We start from the raw sequence: 23,032 nt of genomic DNA on the forward strand, positions 1-23,032 counted from the left end.
TGCTTAAGGGGATGGATATCCAATTTTTCATGTTGTGATTATTATGCATAGCATACCTGTACCAAAATATTTCACATACCTCATAAATATATACACTGACCATGTACCCACAAAAATTAAAAATTAAAAAAGAAAGCGGGCCAGGTGCTGTGGTTCATGCCTGTAATCCCAGCACTTTGAGAGGCCAAGGCAGGTGGTTCGCTTGAGGTCAGGGGTTCAAGACGACCCTGGCCAACATGGTGAAATTCAGTCTCTACTAAAAATACAAAAATTAGCTGGACATAGTGGCAGGTGCCTGTAATCCCAGCTGCTTGGAAGCCTGAGGCAAGAGAATCACTTGAACTGGAGAGGTGGGGGTTGCAGTGAGCTGAGAAGTAAAAAGAAAGAAATGCTTGGGTTAAGATAAGGGGGTTATGGAAGCCAAGGTTCTTGTTATGTAGATGAAGGTAGCAGGCTTCAGGGAGAATAGATGGCCGATGTCTGTTTTCAGACCTTAAATGGTACCAGACTCTTAGTTAAATATTTGCAGGGCCATTTCAAAATATGTCAAATAAATATATTTTAGGGTAAAATGCTTTCATTTCTTTCAGGGCCTGCCATCTGTCAGGTGACTCTACACTAGATTCAAGTTGGAATTTGGTATCTTATTGCTACAAAGAGTCTGTTTTGTTAATCTTAACATTTATGTCTTAATGTTAATGTTGGTCAGTTGTGCCTGAATTCCAAAGGGAGAATAATATAATGAGGCATGTACAACTCCCTCATCCACCATGGCCTGAACTAGTTTTTTTAGGTTCCATTGAAATGCCCTTGGCAGAGAGGAGGGGTCCAGTCAGTCAGTTGGGGGGTGTATTAATCTGTTCTCATGCTGCTAATAAATACATACCCAAGACTGGGTAATTTATAAAGGAAAGAGGTTTAATGGACTCACAGTTCCACATGGCTGGGGAGGCCACACAATCATGGTGGAAGGTGAAGGAAGAGCAAAGGCACTTCTTACATGGGAAGGCACATCTTACATGGTAGCAGGCAAGAGAGCTTGTGTAGGAAAATTCCCCTTTATAAAGCCATCATCTCTAGTGAGACTTATTCACTATCATGAGAACAGCATGAGAGAGACCCGCCCCCATGATTCATTTAGCTCCCATTGGGACCCTTGCACGACATAAATCTAGCAGAGTCATGCTAAGCATCACAAGCCACCTTCTTCTTTTTCTTTATTTATAGCTGCCCCCACCAAACTATGTCAGTTTTGTTGGTGTGCTAGGTGCAGTGAGACAGAAAATGGCCCCTTGTGCAACACACTGTAAGGTTGGAGTTTGGAGGCATGCTCTACTCCTTTCCCTCTCTCCTGTGGGAGAAATCTCAGGTTCTGCACCTTCTCTAAATCTCATAGAGCCACACTGGCCACAGAAAGCTTCCCACCCCTTTTCCTTTGTTCATAACTGCTCCCTGGCATCTGAATTATGCAGTTTTGTCAACTGTCCATGTGAGACGAGACAAAAACAGGCCCCCTGGGCAGTGCACTGAAAAATCAGGATGTTGAATGCATGCTCCTCTCTCTCTTCCTCACCATGGGAGAATTTGTAGACTAAAGTGATCTTCCTTGATGCTGAATTGTGTCAGCTTAGGGAAGGGGCTAATGTGCATAAAGCAAAACTCTTCTTATTCATTTCAATGCACCTATTCTCAGATTTGTGCTCTTCTGGATTACCACAACCTCTTATCAGGATTCTGGGCCTCTCTTAAAGGTTTTTGGACTGCATATCATTGTTAAGTAGGAGTTTCAGTGGGAGAATGAAGACTGAAACTTTGTACTTCACCATCTTGTTGAAATCACTCTCAAGAAAAGAATTATTAGTTGCAGTTTATAAATAAGAAAACAATCTCAGAGAGGGCATGTGATTTACACAAGGCTACAAAATTAGTGAAGTTATTATTAGTTCTGTATCCCCTGTGCCTAGCACACTATTTAATAGATTATGTGCTAATCATAAATAATTTTTGAATAATTACTCTTATAATTCTCCATTTCAAAGAAAATTTTTTTCTCAACCTATTGGGTTGGAATTGCAAAGTATACTCTTAGACGATAATGATCCCAGATATTAGCAGCATCATTATTTGTGTAATGAAGTTACTTTTTTGAAGAGTCTTTGAATGTTCTACTCTCATCTTCAGAAATGTCCGATGAATGCAGGCATTATTATTTTCACTCTATGTATGCATGTGGAAACTGAGACCCAAGACATTTTTCTTAGGTCTCATGCTTTACTTATGGCATAGCTAGGACTATTGGTTAACATTTGTGGGGCTGAGGGTTGCTGAATTAAAACACTTTGAAAAGTTAGAACTGTGTTAAGGCTTGCCTCAGACTTTGAAAATTGAAGACCAAACAGAACTAGTATTATGCTGCACATTAAGTCTCATATGATTCAGTAAATGCTGCATTTTTCTTTCTTATTCCTGGAAATTGTGAAGGACTCAAAGAACTTCAAAGCCCACTTCCTAATCTAGAGCACTACAATATGAGATGGTTTAGCATGCATTAGTATTTCTTGAACCAATTATATAGAAAATGCCAGAGACTAAGATGCCAAGCACCTCTTAAGAGCCAAGATTCTACCAGGCCTTCCTCTGAACACAACAGTTCTACTTCATTACAACAGACTTCTGTTCTGGATTACATTCACAAATTGTTCAATGATGGGATATATTTTAAGAAATGCCATTAGGTGATTTCACTGTTGTACAAACATCATAGAGAGTACTTACAGAAACCCAAATGGTATAGCCTACTGTCAACCTAGGCTATATGGTATAGCTCATTGCTCCTAATATACAAGTTTCAACAGTGTGTTAGTGTTCTGAATACTTGTAACACAATGACAAGTATTTGTTCGTTTAAATATATTTAGGCATAGAAAAGATACTGTAAAAATACAGTGTTATAAACTTATGGGACCACCGTCATACATGTGGTCCATCATTGACCTTTGTTATGTGTCGCATATCAGTATTTTTGTTTCTGATACCTCCTATTTAAATTCAATAAGTATAAATTTGTTAACTATGAAACAAAGTATGGGAGTTCTGTTTTCTGTATCCCGTCTGACCAGAGTCAATAAAAAGTACTAAAATTAAATAGCAATAAAAATAACAACATTTACAGCGGGTATTTCTAATTTATACATTTTCAAGCCAAAATTGTCTTTGTGTGTCTGGCATGGAGAAGGTTAATATGCATTAATTCCCACAATACAACATTGGATTTACTTCTATATGCAGGCCAATTATATATCAGTAAGTATACTTTTTCAGATCAACTTCTCTTATAAATAATTACAGAAGTTTGCTGACAATGCTTTTGTTTGGATGTTATCTGTTTTGTTTAATCTTTACTTTCAAAATAAATGTTTCAGTTTATAATGCCTAACAATAATTTGGTTAAAACTGGCTTAATGGGATTTAACTTTTATAATGATTTGAGATGGATACTATTATCTTACAGTGAAATAACTCTGCTTTTTCACAAGCTCTTAAAAGTCAAGATTAGAATTACATTCTATAGGTTATAAAATTCACAGCCATAATATTTTCAGGACTAGGGTCTTGGATGCTTCTTACAATAGTTAAATGTTTGTCCCTGGATTACTCACTGCAAAGTATTAGTGAACCAGGACAATTTTCATATGATTCTAAATGTGGTTTAGAAAAATTTTAAAAGAAAAACTTCACATGTGGTATTTTATTCTATGGTTTATATAATTGGATATTTTCTTCCATCAAACTGAAGTTTCTACCATATGCACACAACATCTCCACTGCAATAATGGACTTTAACATTCGTGGCTGCTCTTGGTGAACTGTGCACTCACAGTTTTGTTCACAACTAAATCTCCCTATAGAACTATTCACAGGTTATCTGTAACATAAATCCAAGACATAATTCAAGCACTGCATAGACCAAGCTAAATATCTGCGTGTAAACCTCCTACCAGAGGATTTTCAAAAATATATCAAAAAGTGAAACTGAATTTTTGGAAGTGAATATAAGGAAACTAACATAGTCAAAAACATCAAATCTGAATCCATCTCTTCTTGGTCATACCCCTCTTCTTATCCTCCTGAGAAACCTCTCTTTCCACATGCTGAGCCACCATTGAACATATCTTGATGTTAAATAGAGAAGCTGTTAAACTGAAAGCAGCATATCACAGTTAGTTGGCATTCTAGAAAATGTGAAGTCGTTTACAGATCTTTTCCTCCAGAACAAAAATTGTTTTATTACAAATATGTGTTCTAAACTCTGAGTGACATGTACACCAAGTCTATACTCAATGCCTTTTGAAAATTATATCAAAGTCTAATCTATGTCTTTGTTGGGAGTGCACTAAATTATCGTCTATTTGTAATTAGTACTTTTAATCCATTCAAACACTTATTTATTGATGCTTACTAGCATGATGACTTTTTTGATGTGTCAACTTAGCTAAGCAAAATCCCCAGTTGATAAAACACAAAGTGGATGTTATTGTAAAGATATTATGGAGACATAATTAAAGTCCCTAATAGTTGACTTTAAGGGGAAATTTCCTAGATGATTTGGGTGGATCTTACTAAATGTTTTGGAAGGACTTGAAAGCAAGACTGAGGTTTCCCCAGTGGAGGATAAGATATTCCATCTGTGGCGTCACGCTACCTGACTTCAAACTATACTACAAGGCTACAGTAACCAAAACAGCATGGTACTGGTACCAAAACAGAGATATAGACCAATGGAACAGAACGGAGCCCTCAGAAATAATGCCACACATCTACAACCATCTGATCTTTGACAAACCTGACAAAAACAAGAAATGGGGAAAGGATTCCCTATTTAATAAATGGTGCTGGGAAAATTGGCTAGCCATAAGTAGAAAGCTGAAACTGGATCCTTTCCTTACTCCTTATACGAAGATTAATTCAAGATGGATTAGACACTTAAATGTTAGACCTAATACCATAAAAACCCTAGAAGAAAATCTAGGTAGTACCATTCAGGACATAGGCATGGGCAAGGACTTCATGTCTAAAACACCAAAAGCAACGGCAGCAAAAGCCAAAATTGACAAATGGGATCTCATTAAACTAAAGAGCTTCTGCACAGCAAAAGAAACTACCATCAGAGTGAACAGGCAACCTACAGAATGGGAGAAAATTTTTGCAATCTACTCATCTGACAAAGGGCTAATTTCCAGAATCTACAAAGAACTCAAACAAATATACAAGAAAAAAACAAACAACCCCATCAAAAAGTGGGGAAAGGATATGCACAGACATTTCTCAAAAGAAGACATTCATACAGCCAACAGACACATGAAAAAATGCTCATCATCACTCGCCATCAGAGAAATGCAAATCAAAACCACAATGAGATACCATCTCACACCAGTTAGAATGGCAATCATTAAAAAATCAGGAAACAACAGGTGTTGGAGAGGATGTGGAGAAATAGGAACACTTTTACACTGTTGGTGGGATTGTAAACTAGTTCAACCATTATGGAAAACAGTATGGCAATTCCTCAAGGATCTAGAACTAGATGTACCATATGACCCAGCCATCCCACTACTGGGTATATACCCAAAGGATTATAAATTATGCTACTACAAAGACACATGCACACGTATGTTTATTGCGGCACTATTCACAATAGCAAAGACTTGGAATCAACCCAAATGTCCATCAGTGACAGACTGGATTCAGAAAATGTGGCACATATACACCATGGAATACTATGCAGCCATAAAAAACGATGAGTTTGCGTCCTTTGTAGGGCCATAGATGCAGCTGGAAACCATCATTCTTAGCAAACTATCACAAGAAGAGAAAACCAAACACCGCATGTTCTCACTCATAGGTGGGAACTGAACAATGAGCTCACTTGGACTCGGGAAGGGGAACATCACACAATGGGGCCTATCATGGGGAGGGGGGAGGGGGGAGGGATTGCATTGGGGAGTTATACCTGATATAAATGATGAATTGATGGGTGCTGACGAGTTGATGGGTGCAGCACACCAACATGGCACATGTATACATATGTAACAAACCTGCACGTTATGCACATGTACCCTAGAACTTAAAGTATAATAAAAATAAAAATAAAAATAAAAAAAATACATTATTGATATTCCATCTGTGGACAAGAGCTTCACCCCATGAACATGGGTTCAAGCCTGTTCATAATTTTGTCTTTCTAAATGCCCTGACTTTCTTAGAAAGTTCCCAGAATTATGTAAGACAATTCTTCGTAAAATATCTGTCTTGTTATCTACCTATCCATCCATCTATCTATCTATCTCTAGTTAATAATGGTTACTTTTATGTGTCTACTTGGTTAAGTTATAGTACTCACTAAACTAGGTGTGGCTATGAATGTATTTTGTAGATGTGGTTAATATCTACAATAAGTTAAGTTTAAGTAAAGGAGATTACCTTCATAATGAGGGTACACCTCATGAAATCAGTTGAAGGCCTTAAGAACAAAACCTAAGGTTTCCTAGAAAAGAAGAGATGGAGAAGAAGGAGAAGATGGAGAAGCAGGAGAAGAAGAAAAAAAAAGAGAAAGAAGAAGATGAAATGTCATATTAGTTGTATACCTCTGGAGAATCTGATTACACAATACACAAATACACACCCACAAACGCACACACAAATTACTGGTCTTGTTTATTTAGTTGAATCCTGACTATTACCAATAGGTACGAGACATTGTTCTAGGTTCTCTGGGAGATACAGATACAGACAGGGAGTTCACCGTCTAGTGGAAAAGGTAAGGCAAGGAGAAATAATAAATATGCATCGGGAAATATACTTCTTGACATGGGTTTGGCAAATAATTTATGCCTAATTCACTAAAAGCAACAGCAACAAAAACAAAAATTGACAAGTGGGATCTAACGAAACTAAAGAGCTTCTACACAGCAAAAGAAATAACCAACAGAGTAAACAGACAGCATACAGATTGGTAAGAAATATTCACAAACTATGCAACTGACAAAGGTCTGATATCCAGACTCTACAAGGAACATAAACACATCAACAAGCAAAAATCAAAATGTCTGATTATAAAATGGGTGAAGGACATGAACAAGCACTTGTCAAAAGAAGACATACACATGCAGCCAACAAAAATATAAAAATTGTTCTGCATCACTAACCATCAGATAAATGCAAATCAAAACCACAAGGAGATACAATTTCACACTGGTTAGATTATTGCTGGTGATTATTAGAAAGTTAAAAAACAATAGATATTGACAAGGCTGCAGAAAAAGGGGAGTGCTGTTTATGGGAAGGCAAACAAGTTCACCCACTGTGAAAAGCAGTTTGGAGATTTCTCAAAGAACTTAAAATATAACTACCATTTAACCCAGCAATCTCATTACTGATTATATATCCAAAGGAAAATAATTCATTCTATCAAAAAGACAAATGCACTCATATGTCCATTGTAGCACTATTCACAATACCAAAGACATGAAATCAACCTAAGTGCTCATCAAGAGTGGACTGGATAAAGAAAATGAGCTACATATACACCATGGAATACTATGCAGTAATAAAAAAGAAGGAAATCATGCCCTTTGGAGCAACATCCTATGTGACCTAACAAAAGAACAGAAAAGCAAATATTTCATGTTCTCACTTACCAGTGGGAGTTAATCATTAAATACACATGAACAAAAAGATGGGAAGAATAAACACTGGAAATCACTAGACAAAGAAGGGAGAGAGTGGGGTATGGGCTGAAGAGTCACCGGTTAGGTACAATGCTTACAGCCTGGGTAAGGGAATTGCTGGCATCTCAAGCCTCAGCACCACACGATCTACCCATGTAGCAAATCTGCATGTGTACCCTTTAATCTGTAACAAAATTGGAATTAAAAAAAGGTGACAGTAAAAGTATAAGAGAGATAAAGTTATTTGAAAGTTTACAGAAGGAAGTTATAGATAAGCTAGAAAAAAAGCCAAAAGAGATAAAACCTAATGACTTGTCATTTACTTCTTATTTTATTTACTTATTAATAAAAGTCACAGTTTCATTTCAGTTCTGAATTAGTCAGTGTTCTCCAAAATGACAGAACTAATAAGATATACATAGACATATAGAAAGAGATTTATTATGAGCGATTGTTTCGTGTGATTATGGAGGCCGGGGAGTCTCATGACCTGTTGTTTGCAACCTGGAGGCCTAGGAAAGCTGGTGGTACAATTCCAGTCCAAAACTGAATGCCTGAGAACCAAGGGAGGCAATGATATAAGTCTCAGCTCAAGTCTGAAGCCCCCAAGAATCAGAGTCCAATGGTGTGAATTCAAAGGCCTGAGAACAATGAGTGCTGATGTCCAAGGGCAGAAGATGGGTGCTTCAGTTCAAGCAGACTGTGAATTTTCCCTTTCTTTACCTTTTTATTCTATTCAGGCTCTCAGAAGATTCAATTATGCCTACCTGCTTTGGTAAGGGTGATTTTATTTACTCAGTCTACTGATTCAAATGCCAATATCTTTTGGAAACACGTTCACAGACACACTCAGAAATAATATTTAGCCACCTATCTGGACATCTATTAGCCAAGCCAAGGTGACAGATAAAGTTAACTATCACATATTCTAAACTTACACAAGGTATATGATTTGCATTTTAAAATCATTTTCACTGTGTATGCTTTAAAAGTTGACTGTGATTCTCGGTATCTATCTATCTATCTATCTATCTATCTATCTATCTATCTATCTATCTATCATCTATCAATCATCTATCTATCTGATATATGGATAGATGATTGATGATACATAGATAGATTATTCAGAATTTATTTAATTAATATGACTTTTTTATCATGTTCAATTCATGGTACAGTTTACTCCAATACTTGGCTTAGAAATCTGTTGTCAAGAGAGCACTATATGCATTCTAACACTTTGTCACTATCTAGACGCAATTCAGGGGAGAGGAATGATGATTAGAATGTCCCTAAAGGAAGGGATATTCCTTTAATTTAATATTTTACACACCACATGCAACTTATGTGCAACCAGACCCTTAATAAACACAAGTAAAATATGTCTGTGGCAATTACTCTTCATTCCTGGGTTGAATAAAAATCTTGCATTAACTCAGACTTCATATTGCCAATATGCTAGTCAAGGAACAATTAATAAATGTCATAATAATTAAACAAATGTATAAGCTGTCCACTGTTTCCCATTTGTTTTTGCCTTTAGTACATTCAGCTCTCTATCTCATGATTTATCTGTTCTTGTTTATGTTCTTTCATTTTCACTTTAAATCTAGACAGCTGAAAAAGCAAGTTTTTTTTTTTAACTGATAAGGGAAAGAGATGTAAGGTCCAATTAACAATAAATCTCACAAGGTTTTTGAAAATGAGAAAAGCAGTACATTAATTTGATAAGAGAACACTTTCCACCTGGTCAAAAATGTAATACCAGTTTCCTAGATAAACAAACAAAATTAGGATTTTAGCTAGGAAAGAAAAAGAGCCTGTTTATACAACTTAGATGTCCTGAGAATAGGGTTAATATTGGCTTTCTTGGTGTGAAAGAGTATATGGCAATAACACAGCATATACACATAATAAGTTTAGGTTGCATAAATTGCACCAAATATCTCCCTTCTTAAATTTGTTAAGATCCATTTTAAAGTGTTTTATGCTACCTCCTTGATAAAATAAATACGAAGATCCAAACACAGTGCTATACAAAGTTCTCTACTACCCTCTGCAAGGTTCCACCTGCAGGAAGCATTGCTCCTCAGGAATACATATCATGACATATTTTTAATAAGGATTCTCCAAGTTAATATCCCTGGAATATTGCTAAGAGAAGTATTTCATCCTTTCATTAAAATCCAAGTTCTTTCCATTAAAAAAAAAAAAAAAAAAAAACAGTAATTACCATATTCATTTGCAGGGAGGTGAGAGTTTACAAAGTTGGCTCCAAGTATGGTATTCAAGGAAAAAAAATTAAACTAAGCAAACAACTCAACACAATGTGATTTAAATGTTGAAGAGCTTGGAATTGACAAGTATAGAAGATTTCACTGTTTTCTAATAAATTCCACTTAAATGAAACTGGTTAATTGAAATGAGACAAGTCATTGAGTTAATAGTTTAATTGCATTACTATGAAGCTTAATAACATTATTTATTTTATCATAAATCAACAAGAAAAAGTGTAGAGACCAATATTCACTACCGTTGGCAACTAACACTATACCTGTATCCCACACATATACAGAATATGTGTGATTTATTGCCTTTCAATTAAAGACTAACTTTCAACACAATTCACTTAATTATGATAAGCATCTAATTTATACAACAGGAACAAAAACACACAGTTATGAGGAAATGCTACCTTATAAAGTACAAAAAGATCAGGTGAAAAGTATTTCAAACTGTAAGAATTATCCTATAGTAAAAAACAAGGAAGAATATCCCTATGCAAATCCCATCCCCAAGTTTGTCCAATAGAGATACTGTGACATGAATATTTTCTCTCAATATTATTTCAGGTAATGAAACAATCCATCTACATAGACTGAACTGTAAACTCATTTGAATTCTGAGAAAAGCCTATACTCATAAAGTTTTAATATACCAACCCAAATAATACACACCCAAGGTTGAAACAACACCTCAGGGAAATGACTTGTGAAATGTAAAACAACATTAGTTCACTAAGAGAAAAATGGTGAAATCTATTGTTTGGTCTTTTGCAGATAAAACCTCTATATGTTATATTGTTATGGAGCCATTCAGACTGTTTTACCTTACAAGAAACATGATTAAGAGTTATACCATTTTAAATGCAAAGCAAAAAAAAAAAGAACAATATGTACAGCAAATTGCAATTACCTAAAAATGTGTGTGTCCAAGTGGATAAAGGTAAGAAAAGGATACACAGGATGAAAATAGCTGTTCCATTAGGATTATAGAATTTCTGCTATTCAAAAATGCCATTAATATTGTCGATGTATCAACTTTCTCGCTAAAATCAAATACACAGAAAGTTCAAACAGAAAACCAATCTAGACAACACAAAATCTAGCTCATGTCTTAGTAAAAGTTTTATTTGTAGTACTATACATTAGTAGCACAAAAATGTACTGCATAATGCATAGGTCAAATTCAATGAGCAACGAGAACTAGCAGATAGTGTTGCCCATTAAAATAATTTTAATGATTTAATTTAAAACATTAAAATTGCTCCCTTGAACATCATCTTCCATGTCTTGTTGATCTTTATACTCTTAGCTTAGGTATAGCATATACTAGGTGCTCAATAAAAATTTGTGAAATTAATGAATAAATGAAAATTCATTATCTAACTTCAAACTTTTCTATTACAATCATCGTACAGTAACAAATATGACTACGTTTATCTGATATTCCAGAATGATTAGTCTATTACTGAAAACATAATATTTAATAATTTGTATAAAATTAGCCTGCTGAATCAGAAGCCTTGGGTGATATATTTTATTACAGTTTCCAAATATGTAGTAAGTATATATAAATATATATCTATGTGTCTATATATATATAGAGAGAGAGAGAGAGAGAGAAAGAGAGATATTTTAATGTGTCATTTAGGTCAGTTGACTTTTCAGGATTCTGATGTTAGTGAGAAAAGCCAATAATATACATTCTATAAAGAACGTACTCCCAAGGTATTGGGTAATCTAGAACATCATGAGAGCAACATAAGTACTCTCTTTCATGCAGATCATTTTAGTTCTTTCATAAGTGCAAGTGTGTACCTGCACACACACGAACCAGCTTTGGGGCTGCAATGTTATTATGCAGTTACCAGAGGCAATGAGTTGGAATAGCTAATAATAAGAGCTGAAAATGATGCAAAGAATAGGAAAGGCAAGAAAAAACTTCTGGTATGAATTATAATGGATCTCCTATAATCTTCACCAAAAAGGAGGGTTAAAATCATCTGAATTTCTCTCTGTCCAAACATTTTCAGTTTAGTCTAAGTTCATTGGAGCATTTGTTTTCTCATTTATACCTATGTCCACTTTCAAGTTAACAGCAAAACAGAATTGTTTTAAAGCTAATGTTGCCAGACTACATGCTTTATGTAAATAAGTAAGGACCTGCATTACATCTTTTCCACATGAAGCTGGCCACACTATAAAATTGATGAGTAGACACTGACCTGTACATGCAAAGTGATAGAGAGAGACAAAAGTATTCTCTGGATAATTCATGCCAAAACACTTATTTGCCACTGGAATCTGGCTTTTCAAGGTTAATATATTGAAAGGATTGAAATGCTTACAGATAAAAGTCACTTTAATCTTCTTCATTTCATTTTACACATATAGGACAATCTTAATTATCTCACCTCAGAAGACTGAACGCTTTAAATTTATAGACGTCATCTTTCCAAAGCAATTCAAACCATTTTCAGTAAGTGTTTGAGATATTCTAAGCTCCAGAGGTGATTGGATTATAATGAATTGCTAGAGCGTGGGCAGAAAGGGAAACGATGAATGAAACCAACAGCAGAGTTCAAAATGCAGTTTTTAATTGCTTTGAAAAATATTTGTAGTGTTTTACGTAATCATAAATAAAAGGAAAAATACCTTTTAACAGAAGTTTTATTTGGTGATTTAGGAAACCCTAGTATCTCTGGAGGAATACATTTCATTCTCTATTTATTTATGCAAATTTCACCTATGGGTGTGTTTGCCTTTGTTATGCCAAGTGGCATGGCATGTTTTTAGTGTCTTTTTTTTTTTTTTTTTTCTCTCTCTCTCTCTCTCGCTTTCTATTTTTAGTTAAGAATTACAAAGTAAAAAACAGTTTATTATTCTGTGGCAAAAGATATACCTAAACAAAGATATACCTAAGCAAAGCAGGAAGGAGTATTTAGGCACTGTTGCTGTGGATGAAAACTTGAAGCCAGTAATATTGTCTATTTAGAAGTTTTCTCTGAGTTATCCTTTTCAAGTCCATTTATTAAATACTGTTATTAAATACTAACATCATTAAATACTAAGCTGTGACTGGTTTTTCAAATATTGCTCTTGATAATGGCTGTTAGACAAAAATTTTGAACCTTAAATAATATATGAAACAGGATAGTAGAAGGAAACAAACAAATCTTTGCTGGGCATCTCTACCTGTTCACAGGCCACTCAAAATAAGCATAGTCTATATAGAATTCCATCATTCAAACTACCAACACGCTTTTTGTGTTCCCTGTTCTGATTAATTGCTCCAAATTTTTTGCAGGTCCCAAATTAGAAATTTTAAATCATTGGTTCTCCACTCATGGCAGGACACAAAAATAATTCAATTTGTTTTTAATTAATAGACTTTATAAAGAGTAGTTTAGATTTATAGAAAAATTGATAGGAAAGTGCAGAATTTTTATATATCTTCACTCCTCCTGCACACAGTTTCTCTCACTATTTACATATTATTACACTAATTGCATAATTAGTATAATTACATAATTAGCATAATTAATAAAGAGTATTCATATACCTATTATAGTATAATGTATTAATATTACATATTAATACATTAGAGTATGTATTCGAGTTTACATATGTATTAAAGTGGTACCTTTGTTATAATTGATAAACCAATATTGATGTTATTATTGACTAAAGTCTATAGTCTACATTAGGACTCACCCTTTCTGTTTTGCACTCTATAGATTTGGACAAATGTCAAAAACATGTAATGACATGTATCCATCATTACTGTATCATACAGAATAGTTGCAGTGACCTAAAAATTCCCTGGCTTTACTCACTCATCCCTCTTTCCCCACAACCCCTGGCAACCACTGATCTTTTCACAAGTTTGCCTTGTCCACATTTCATATAATTGAAATCATAAAGTATGTTTCTTTTTCAAGTTAGCATCTTTCATTTAACAATATATGCTTTTAAATTTCCTCCATGACCTTCTATTGCTTGATAGCTCATTTAATTATTTCTCTGAATAATGATCCATTGTATAGATGTACCACAGTTTATTGATTCAACTATTGAAGGACATTTTGATTGCTTCCACATCTTGACAGTTATGAAAACGCTCTTATAAACTTCTGCATGCAAGCTTTTGTGTAGACGTATGTTTTTAACTAACCAAGGAGGGAAGTTGCTGAACTGTATGGTAAGAGTACATTTAGTTTGGTTAGAAACTGCCAAACTGTCTTCTTAAGTGGCTATAATATTTTGCACTCCCATCAGCAATGAATGAGAGTTTCTCCTGCTCTGTATCTACAACAGCGTGTATTGTGAATGTTTTGAGGCTTAAATATTCTAATAGGTGTGTAGTGGTATCTCATTGTCAGTTTAATTTGCAATTTCTTAACGACGTATGATATTAAGCATTTTTTCACATGATTATTTGCCATCTACACTTCTTTGGTGAAGTGTTTGTAAAGATCTTTTATGCATTTTAATTTGTTTGTTTTCTTACTCTTGAAGTTTTACAAGCTTTTTGCATATTTTGGATACCAATTTTAATCAGATATTTGTTTTACAAATATTTTCTCCCAGTTTGTGCTTGTCTATTTATTTTCATAAGTGTGCCCTTCACAGAATAGAAGTTTTTAATTTTCATGAAGTCTCACCTAGCAATTTTTTCTTTCATAGATCATACTTTTGGTATTATATCTAAAAGCTCACCACTTTACTCAAGGACCAGGTTTATTTTTAATGAGGATGCCCAGGTACCACATGAGATGAAATAAATCTGAATCTCTAGATGTGGTACATAGGCTATTTCAATGTTTTCTGTCTAAACAGGTTAATTTTTAATTTATTATGTATTATTAATTTTTGTGGGTATATAGTAAGTATATATATATTTGTGGGACATGAGATATTTTGATGCAGGCATATAATGTGTAATAATTACATCAGAGTAAATGGGATATCTATCACCTCAAGCATTTATCCTTTCTTTGTATTACAAATAATCCAACTATACTGCTTTACTTATTTGAAAATGTAAAATAAAATAATTTATTGCTGACTGTAGTCATCCTGTTGTGCTATCAAGTACTAGATCTTATTCATTCTATCTAACTATATATTTGTACCCATTAACCATCCCATTTACCTTTTGCCATGCCACTATGATTTTGAGCCTCTGGTAACCATCATTACACTCTCTATCTCTATTAGTTCAATTGTTGTGATGTTTACCTCCCATAAATAAATGAGAAAATGTAAAATTTGTCTTTCTACGCCTGGCTTATTTCACTGAACATAATGTACTCCAGGTCCATAATATTGTTGCAAATGACAGGATCTCATTCTCCTTTATGGCTGAATAGTTTTCCGTTGTGTATATATACCACATTTTCTTCATCCATTCATCTGTTGATGGATACTTAGGTTGCTTCCAAATCTTGGCTATTATGAATAGTGCTGTAATAAACATGGAAGTGCGAATATCTCTTTGATGTATTGATTTTCTTTCTTTTGGGTATATACCTGGAAGTAGGATTTCTGGATCATAAGACAGTTCTATTTATAGTTTTTTGAATAATGTCCAAACTGTTCTCCATAGTAGTTGTGTTAACTTACATTCCCATCAACAATATAGGAGGATTCCGTTTTCTCCACATCCTCACCAGGACTTGTTATTGATTTTCTTTTGGATAGAAACCATTTTAACTGTGGCAATATAACATATCATTGTACTTTTAATTTGCATTACTCTATTCATCAGTGATGCTGAGCACCTATCCATGTACATGTTGTCATTTGAATGTCATCTTTGGAGAAGTGTCTATTCAAATCTTTTGCCCATTTTAAAATCATATTTGAGATTTTCCCATTGAGTTATTTGAGCTCCATAAATATTCTGATTATTAACACCATGCCAGATAGATAGTTTGCAAATATGTTTCCCCATTCTGTGGGTTTTTACATCACTTTGTTGATTACTTCATTTGCTGTGCAGAAGCTTTTCATTTTGAGGTGATCTCATTGGATCATTTTTACTTTGGTTGCCTGTGCTTGGAGGCTATTACTCAAGAAATCTTTGCCCAGCCCAGTGTCCTGGAGAATTTCCTCACTCTTTTGTTTTAGCAGTTTTATTGTTTGAAGTCCTAGATTTAAGTCTTTAATCCATTTTGACTTCATTTTTTTTATATGGCAAAATGTAGGGATGTAGTTTCATTTTTCTGTATATGGATATTCAGTTTTCCCAGACAATTTATAATAGACTGTTCTTTCCCCAATCTATGTTTTTGGTACCTTTGTTGAAACTGAGTTCACTGTATGTGTGTGGATTTGTTTCTGGGTTCTCTGTTCTGTCCCATTGGTGTATGAGGCTGTTTTTATGCCAGTACCATGCTGTTTTGTTTACTACAGCTCTGTAGTATAATTTTAAGTCAGGTAATTCCAGTTTTGTTTCTTTTGCTTATGATAGCTTTGGCTCTTTGGGGGTCTTCTGTGATTTCATATTAACTTCAGGATTTTTTTTCTATTTCTGTGAAGAATGTCATTGCTATTTTGATAGGGATCATATTGAATCTGTAGATTACTTTGAGTAATATGGACATGTTAACAATATTGATTCTTTTAATACATGAACATTTAATATCTTTGAGTTTTTTTGGTGTCCTCCTCAAATTCTTACATCAATCTTTCACTTCTTTGATTGTTTATTCTTCAATTTTAACTTGATTTGTAGCTATTGTAAATGGAATTACTTATTGCTTTTTTTTTTTCAGATTTTTCGCCGTTGTCATATATGAAGGCTACTGCTTTCCTACACAAATTTTGTATTCTGCCAATTTACTGAATTTGTTCATCACTTGTAACAGTTTTTTTTTTGATTATTAGATTATTTTAAATATGATATACCATTTGCAAAGAAGGATAACTTGATTTCTTCCTGTCCAGTTTGGATGCCTTTTATTTCTTTCTGTTGTTTGATTGCTCTAGCTAGCACTTCCAGTATTATGTTGAATAGCAGTAGTAAAACTGGGCATCCTTGTCTTGTTTTAGACCTTAGAGAAAAGGTTTTCATTTTTACCCTGTTCAGTATAATACTAGCTGTGGGTCTGTTACATATGGCTTTCATTATGTTGAGGTATGTTCCTTCTATACTCCGTTTTTTTAGGATTTTTCTAATGAAGGAATGTTCAATTTTTATTAAATGCATTTTTTAGCATCAATTGAAATGATTGTATGGTTTTTGTCCTTCATTTTGTTGGTATAATTAATTTCCATACGTTGAACCATCCATGAATTCCTGGGATACATCCCATTTGGTCAAATTGAATGATAATTTTCATTTGTGGTTGAATTCAGTTTGCTAGTGTCTTGTTGAGAATGTTTGCTCCAAGGTTCATCAGGAATATTGGTCTCTATTTTTTTATGTGTCTTTGTCCAGTTTTGATATCAGGGTAATACTGGTCTTGTAGTGTGAATTTGGAGGTATTACCTCCTCCTCTATTTTTCAGAATAGTTTCAGTAAGATTGGTATTAGTTCTTTAAATATTTGACAAAATCCAACAAGAAGCCATTGCTTCCTGGGCTTTTCTTTATTGGGAGATTTTATTACAGCTTTGTACTTGCCTCTTCAGGTTTTAAATATATTCATGGCTCAATCTTGGTAGTTTTTATGTGTCTAGGATTTTATCCATTTTTTTAGGTTTTCCTTTTTTTTTTTTTTATTTACTTCTTCTGTTTTTGATTTTTTTTTTTTTTTCTTTTTTTTTTTTTCGCTTTTTGGGCATAGCCTCTAATCATCCTTTGAATTTCTGCAGTATTGGTTTTAATGTCCCCTTTTTCTTGGCTGATTTTATTTACTTGGGTCTTGTCCCTTTTTTTCTTAGTCTGGCTAAAGGTTTGTTGATTTTATCTTTTCAAATGCTCAAGTTTGTTGTGTTGATGTTTTGTGTTGTGTTTTTGCATTTCAATTTAATTTACTTCTTCTGACCTTTATGTGTTTTTCTCCCACTGATTTTGTGTTTCGCTTGCTGCTGCTTTTCTATTTCTTTAAAGATATATCATTAGGTTGTTTATTTGAAATTATTCTATTCTTTTGATGTAGGTGCTTATTGCTATAAACTTTCCTCTTAATACTGCTTTCATTGTTTCCCATATACTTTGGTATGTAGTGTTTTCATTATTATTTGTTTTAAGAAATTTTCAATTTTCTTTTTAACTTACTCATGGACCAACTGATAATTAAAGTACATGTAGTTCATTTCTATGTATTTGCAGATTTTGCAAAATTCCTCTTGTTATTGATTGCAAGATTGATTCCATTGTGGTCAAAGTAGTTTATATAATTTAAATTTTTAAGACTCATTTTGTGGCCTAACTTATGGGCAATTCTTGAGAATTATCCATTTCTTGAGGGGAAATACGTATAATCTGTAGTCATTGGATGAAATATTCAGCAAATATCTATTAGATGCATTTGGTCTATAGCGCCGATTAAGTGCTATGTTTCTTCATTAATTTTCTCACTGGATTATCTGTCCAATGCTGAAAGTGTGATGTTGAAGCCCCAGCTATTATTGTATTAGGGTGTAACTCTGTCTTTAGCTCTAATAATGTTTGCTTTATATATCTAGGTGCTCTAGTGTTGGGTGCATACATATTAACAACTGTTATATCCTCTTGCCGCATTGATCATTTTATCATTATATAATGACATTCTTTGTATCTTATAATTTTCATCTTGAAATCTATTTTGTCTCATACAAGTAGAGCTACCCTTATTCTTTTTTTTTTTTTTTTTTTTTTTCTCTATTTGCGTGGACTATCTTTTTCTAGCCCTTTATTTTTAGTTTATGTGTCTCCTTATGGGTGAATCGTGTTTTTAATAGGCAACAGATTGTTGGGTCAGTGCCATTCAGTCACTCTGTGTCTTTTTAATTGGACAGTTTAGTCTATTTACATTCAATGTTATTATTGATAAGTAATGACTTACTCTTGTCATTTTATTTGTTTTATGGTTGTTTTGTGGTCTTCTCTTCTTTCTTTCCTTCCTATCTTCCTTTTAGTAAAGGTGATTCTCTCTGGTGATATAACTTGGTTTCTTTCCTTTTATTTTTTATGAATCCATTGTATGTTTTTTAGTTCAAGGTTACTATGAAGCTTGCAAAAAATATTTAATAATACCCATTTTTTAAATGATGACTTAAAACTGATTGTATAAAGAAGCAAATAAACTAATAAATAAGCAAAGACAAAACTATTAATATTTTATACTACAACTTCATCCCCTTGATTTTTAATGTATTATTGTTTCTATTAATATCTTATTATTCTGTTTATGTCTTGAAAAGTTTTATAGTAATTATTTTATAGTTTCATTTTTTCATTTTTCAACTGAAGATATGAGTAGTTTATATACCACAATACAGTGTTATACTATTCTATTATTCTATGTACTTACTATTACCAGTGAATTTTTGTATCTTCAAATGATTTCTTTTTATTGCTCATTAATATCCTTTTATTTCACATTGAAGAACTCTCTTTAGCATTTCTTACAGGACAGGTCTGGTGTTGATGAAATTCCTCAGCTTTTGTTTATCTGAGAAAGTCACTATTTCTCCTTTATGTTTGAAAGATATTTTTGCTGGATAAATTGTTCCAACAAATTGTTATAACAAAAATCCTTCAGCACTTTAAATATGTCATGCCACTCTCTCCTGGCCAGTAAAGTTTCTACTGAGAAGCCTGCTGCAAGATGTGTTGGTACTCTTTGGATGCTATTGATTTCTTTTCCCTTGTTGCCTTTAGGATTCTTTCTTTCTCCTTGACCTTTGGGAATTTGACTACTAAATGCCTTTAGGTGATCTTTGGGTTAAATCTGCTTAGTCTTCTATAACCTTCTTGTACTTGAATATCAATGTCTTTTATTATATTTGGGAAGCTTTCCCTCATTATCCCTTTGAACAAACTTTCTACACTGATCTCTGTCTACCTCCTCTTTAAGGCCAATACCTCTTAGATTTGCCCTTTTGAAGCTATTTTCTAGATATTGTAGGTGTGCTTTATTCTTTTTGCATTTTTCTTCTGTGACTGTATTTTAAAATAGCCTGTCTTCAAGCTCATTAATTCTTTCTTCTGCTTTATTATTTTTGCTGTTAGGAGACTCTGATGTATTATTTAGCATGCCAGTTTAATTTTTCAGCTCCAGAATTTCTGCTCGACTCTTTTTAATTATTTCAATGTCTTTGTTAAATCTATCTGATAGGATTCTGTTCTTTTTCTTTTTTTTTTTTTTTTTTTTTTTTGAGACGGAGTCTCGCTCTGTTGCCCAGGCTGGAGTACAGTGGCCGGCTCTCAGCTCACTGCAAGCTCCGCCTCCCGGGTTTACGCCATTCTCCGGCCTCAGCCTCCGGAGTAGCTGGGACTACAGGCGCCCGCCACCTCGCCCGGCTCGTTTTTTGTATTTTTTTAGTAGAGACAGGGTTTCACCGTGTTAGCCAGGATGGTCTCGATCTCCTGACCTCGTGATCCGCCCGTCTCGGCCTCCCAAAGTGCTGGGATTACAGGCTTGAGCCACCGCGCCCGGCCAGGATTCTGAATGTCTTCATGTTATCTAGAATTTTGTTGAGCTCCCTTAAAACAGCTATTTTGATTTCTCCATCTTAAAAGTCACATATCTCTTTCTCTCTGGGATTATTACCCTGGTACTTTATTTAGTTCATTTGGTTAAGTCATGTTTTCCTGGATGGTCTTGATGCTTGTTGACGTTAGTCAGTGTCTGGGTATTGAAGAGTTAAGTATTTATTTTAGTCTTCACAGTCTGGGCTTATTTGTATCCAACCTTCTTGGAAAGGCTTTCCAAATATTCAAATGGACTTGGGTGTTGTGATCTAAGTCTTTGATCACTACTGCTGTATCTGTGTTAGGTGGCACCCCAAGTCCAGTAATGCTATGTCTCTTGCAGATGCATAGAGGGACCACCTAGGTGGTCTTGGATAAGATCCAAAAGAATTACCTGGATTACTAGGTGGAGACTCTTGTTCTCTTCCCTTATTTCCTCGTGAACAATGGAGTCTGTGTGTGCTGAGCTTCCTGGAACTACAGGAGGGGTGACACAAGAAGCCCTGTGGCCACCACCACTAGGACTGTGCTGGCTCAGACCTGAAGCCAGCACAACACTGAGTCTTGCCCAAGAACTGTGGTGAGCTTCCTGGCTACTGCCTATATACATTCCAAGACCCAAGGGCTCTACAATTAGCAGGTGGCAACTCTAGCCAGGCTTGTATCCTTCTCTTCAGGGCTGCATATTCCCCCAGCCCTGGCCTGGTCTATAGATGTTGTCTGGAGGCCAGGGCCTGGAGTAAGGAACCTTAGGAATCTACCTGGTGCTCTATTCTGGAGCGGCTGAGCTGGTACCCAAGTTGCAAGGCAAAGTCTTTCCTACTGTTCCCTTGTTCTTCCTTAAGCAAAGGAGTCTCTCTCTATGGGTACCACCACACCAAGCCCATGGCGAGTACCGCCTGTCTATTGCCAATATTTTCTCAAAGCCCAGGGGCTCTTCAGTCAGCTTGTGGTGAATGCTCTCAGGCCTGAGTCTCTCCCTTCCAGATTGTAGTCTCCCCTGAGGCCCAAGGCAGTTCCAAAAATGCCATCCAGGAGCCAAGGCCAATAACTGGGGACTGCCAGGTGCTCTACCATACTGTGACCAAGCTGGTATACAAGCTGCAAGACAAATTCCCTTCTACTCTTTTCTCTATCCCTCAAGTAGAAGGAGTTTCTCCCTGTAGCCACCACAGCTGAGAATATGCTGGGCCACACCTGAGTCCAGTTTGACTCTGACTCTCACCCAAGGCCTGTGGCAAGTAGTGCCTAGATACCACTGTTGCTTATTCAGGGCCCAAGTGCTCTTTAGTCAGCAGGCAATGAATCCTGCCTGTACTGAGTCCTTTACTTCAAGGCTCCAGGTTTCATTCTGGCCTATCATGTGTTTAAAAATGTCATCTAGGAGCTGGGGCCTGGCATGGGGTCCTCAGGACTCTGCTTTTTGCCCTATTCTCTTTATTCTTCCCTCTCTTCTCCTCAAGGAGGAAGGAACCTCTCCTGGAGCTGCGATCTTCACTGCCTGGGGTTGAGGGTGGGGTAATGCAAGCACTCACTTGGCCATCCCAGATGGTGTCTCATTAGGTCACATGCACCCCTAGTCCACTTGCTCTGAACCCAGAACAGCACAAGGACTTGCCCAGAAACTGTGGTTCTCGTGATCTAGGCTGTCTTTTAAGTTTCTTTAGGACCCCAGAGAAGTTTAGCCAATGGTGGCAGGGCTTGCTGGAACTCAGGCTCTGACAGCTGGGTACAGAATTTGCCTCTGACTAGGGCAAGTCTAAATGCTTCCTCCGTGGGTGCCAGCTAAATTCTGCCCCTTGTTGCTTTCCACTGTGACAGGGCAGCACTGAGTTCCAATGCAAATCCCCACAATCACTACACTCTCTCTTCCCCACACACTCCATGCCATGCAACCCCTGCCAAGGGATCAGGTAGGGGTGGTGTAGGCCATACAATTCTGTCTTTCATAACATTTTCAGTGCCTCTTTCCTTAATATGTTAAAACCAGATACTGTGATTGCTTATCAGATTTTTTGTTCTTATGAAGGTGCTTTTTTGTGTGGATAGTTGTTCAATTTGTTGTTCCTGCAGGGGGAATGATCACTGGAAGCTTCTGTTTGGTTCTCTAGCTCCTTTAAAGCCTGTCCCTGCCCATGTGATTCTCATGCACAGCTAGAGGGGGACACTACTACTAAGGCAGTAGCCTTAAAGTCATTTTAAGTTATTACGACCCTTAAAGCCCAAGAACTCCAGGTTATAGACATTTCTGAAACTGTCAGTGAAAACTGCCTGTTGTTCCTTTGTTCCAAAGTACTAAGTATGCCCAAGATACATAAATAAATGACTCCTAAAGTCTTTGATGAGACCTCAGTGCAAGTATTTTTAATAGAACAAAGAACTATTTCAATGTAATAA

Source organism: Piliocolobus tephrosceles, chromosome 12 (assembly GCF_002776525.5).
Source record: "Piliocolobus tephrosceles isolate RC106 chromosome 12, ASM277652v3, whole genome shotgun sequence".
In the NCBI taxonomy this organism is placed as follows: Eukaryota; Metazoa; Chordata; class Mammalia; order Primates; family Cercopithecidae; genus Piliocolobus; species Piliocolobus tephrosceles.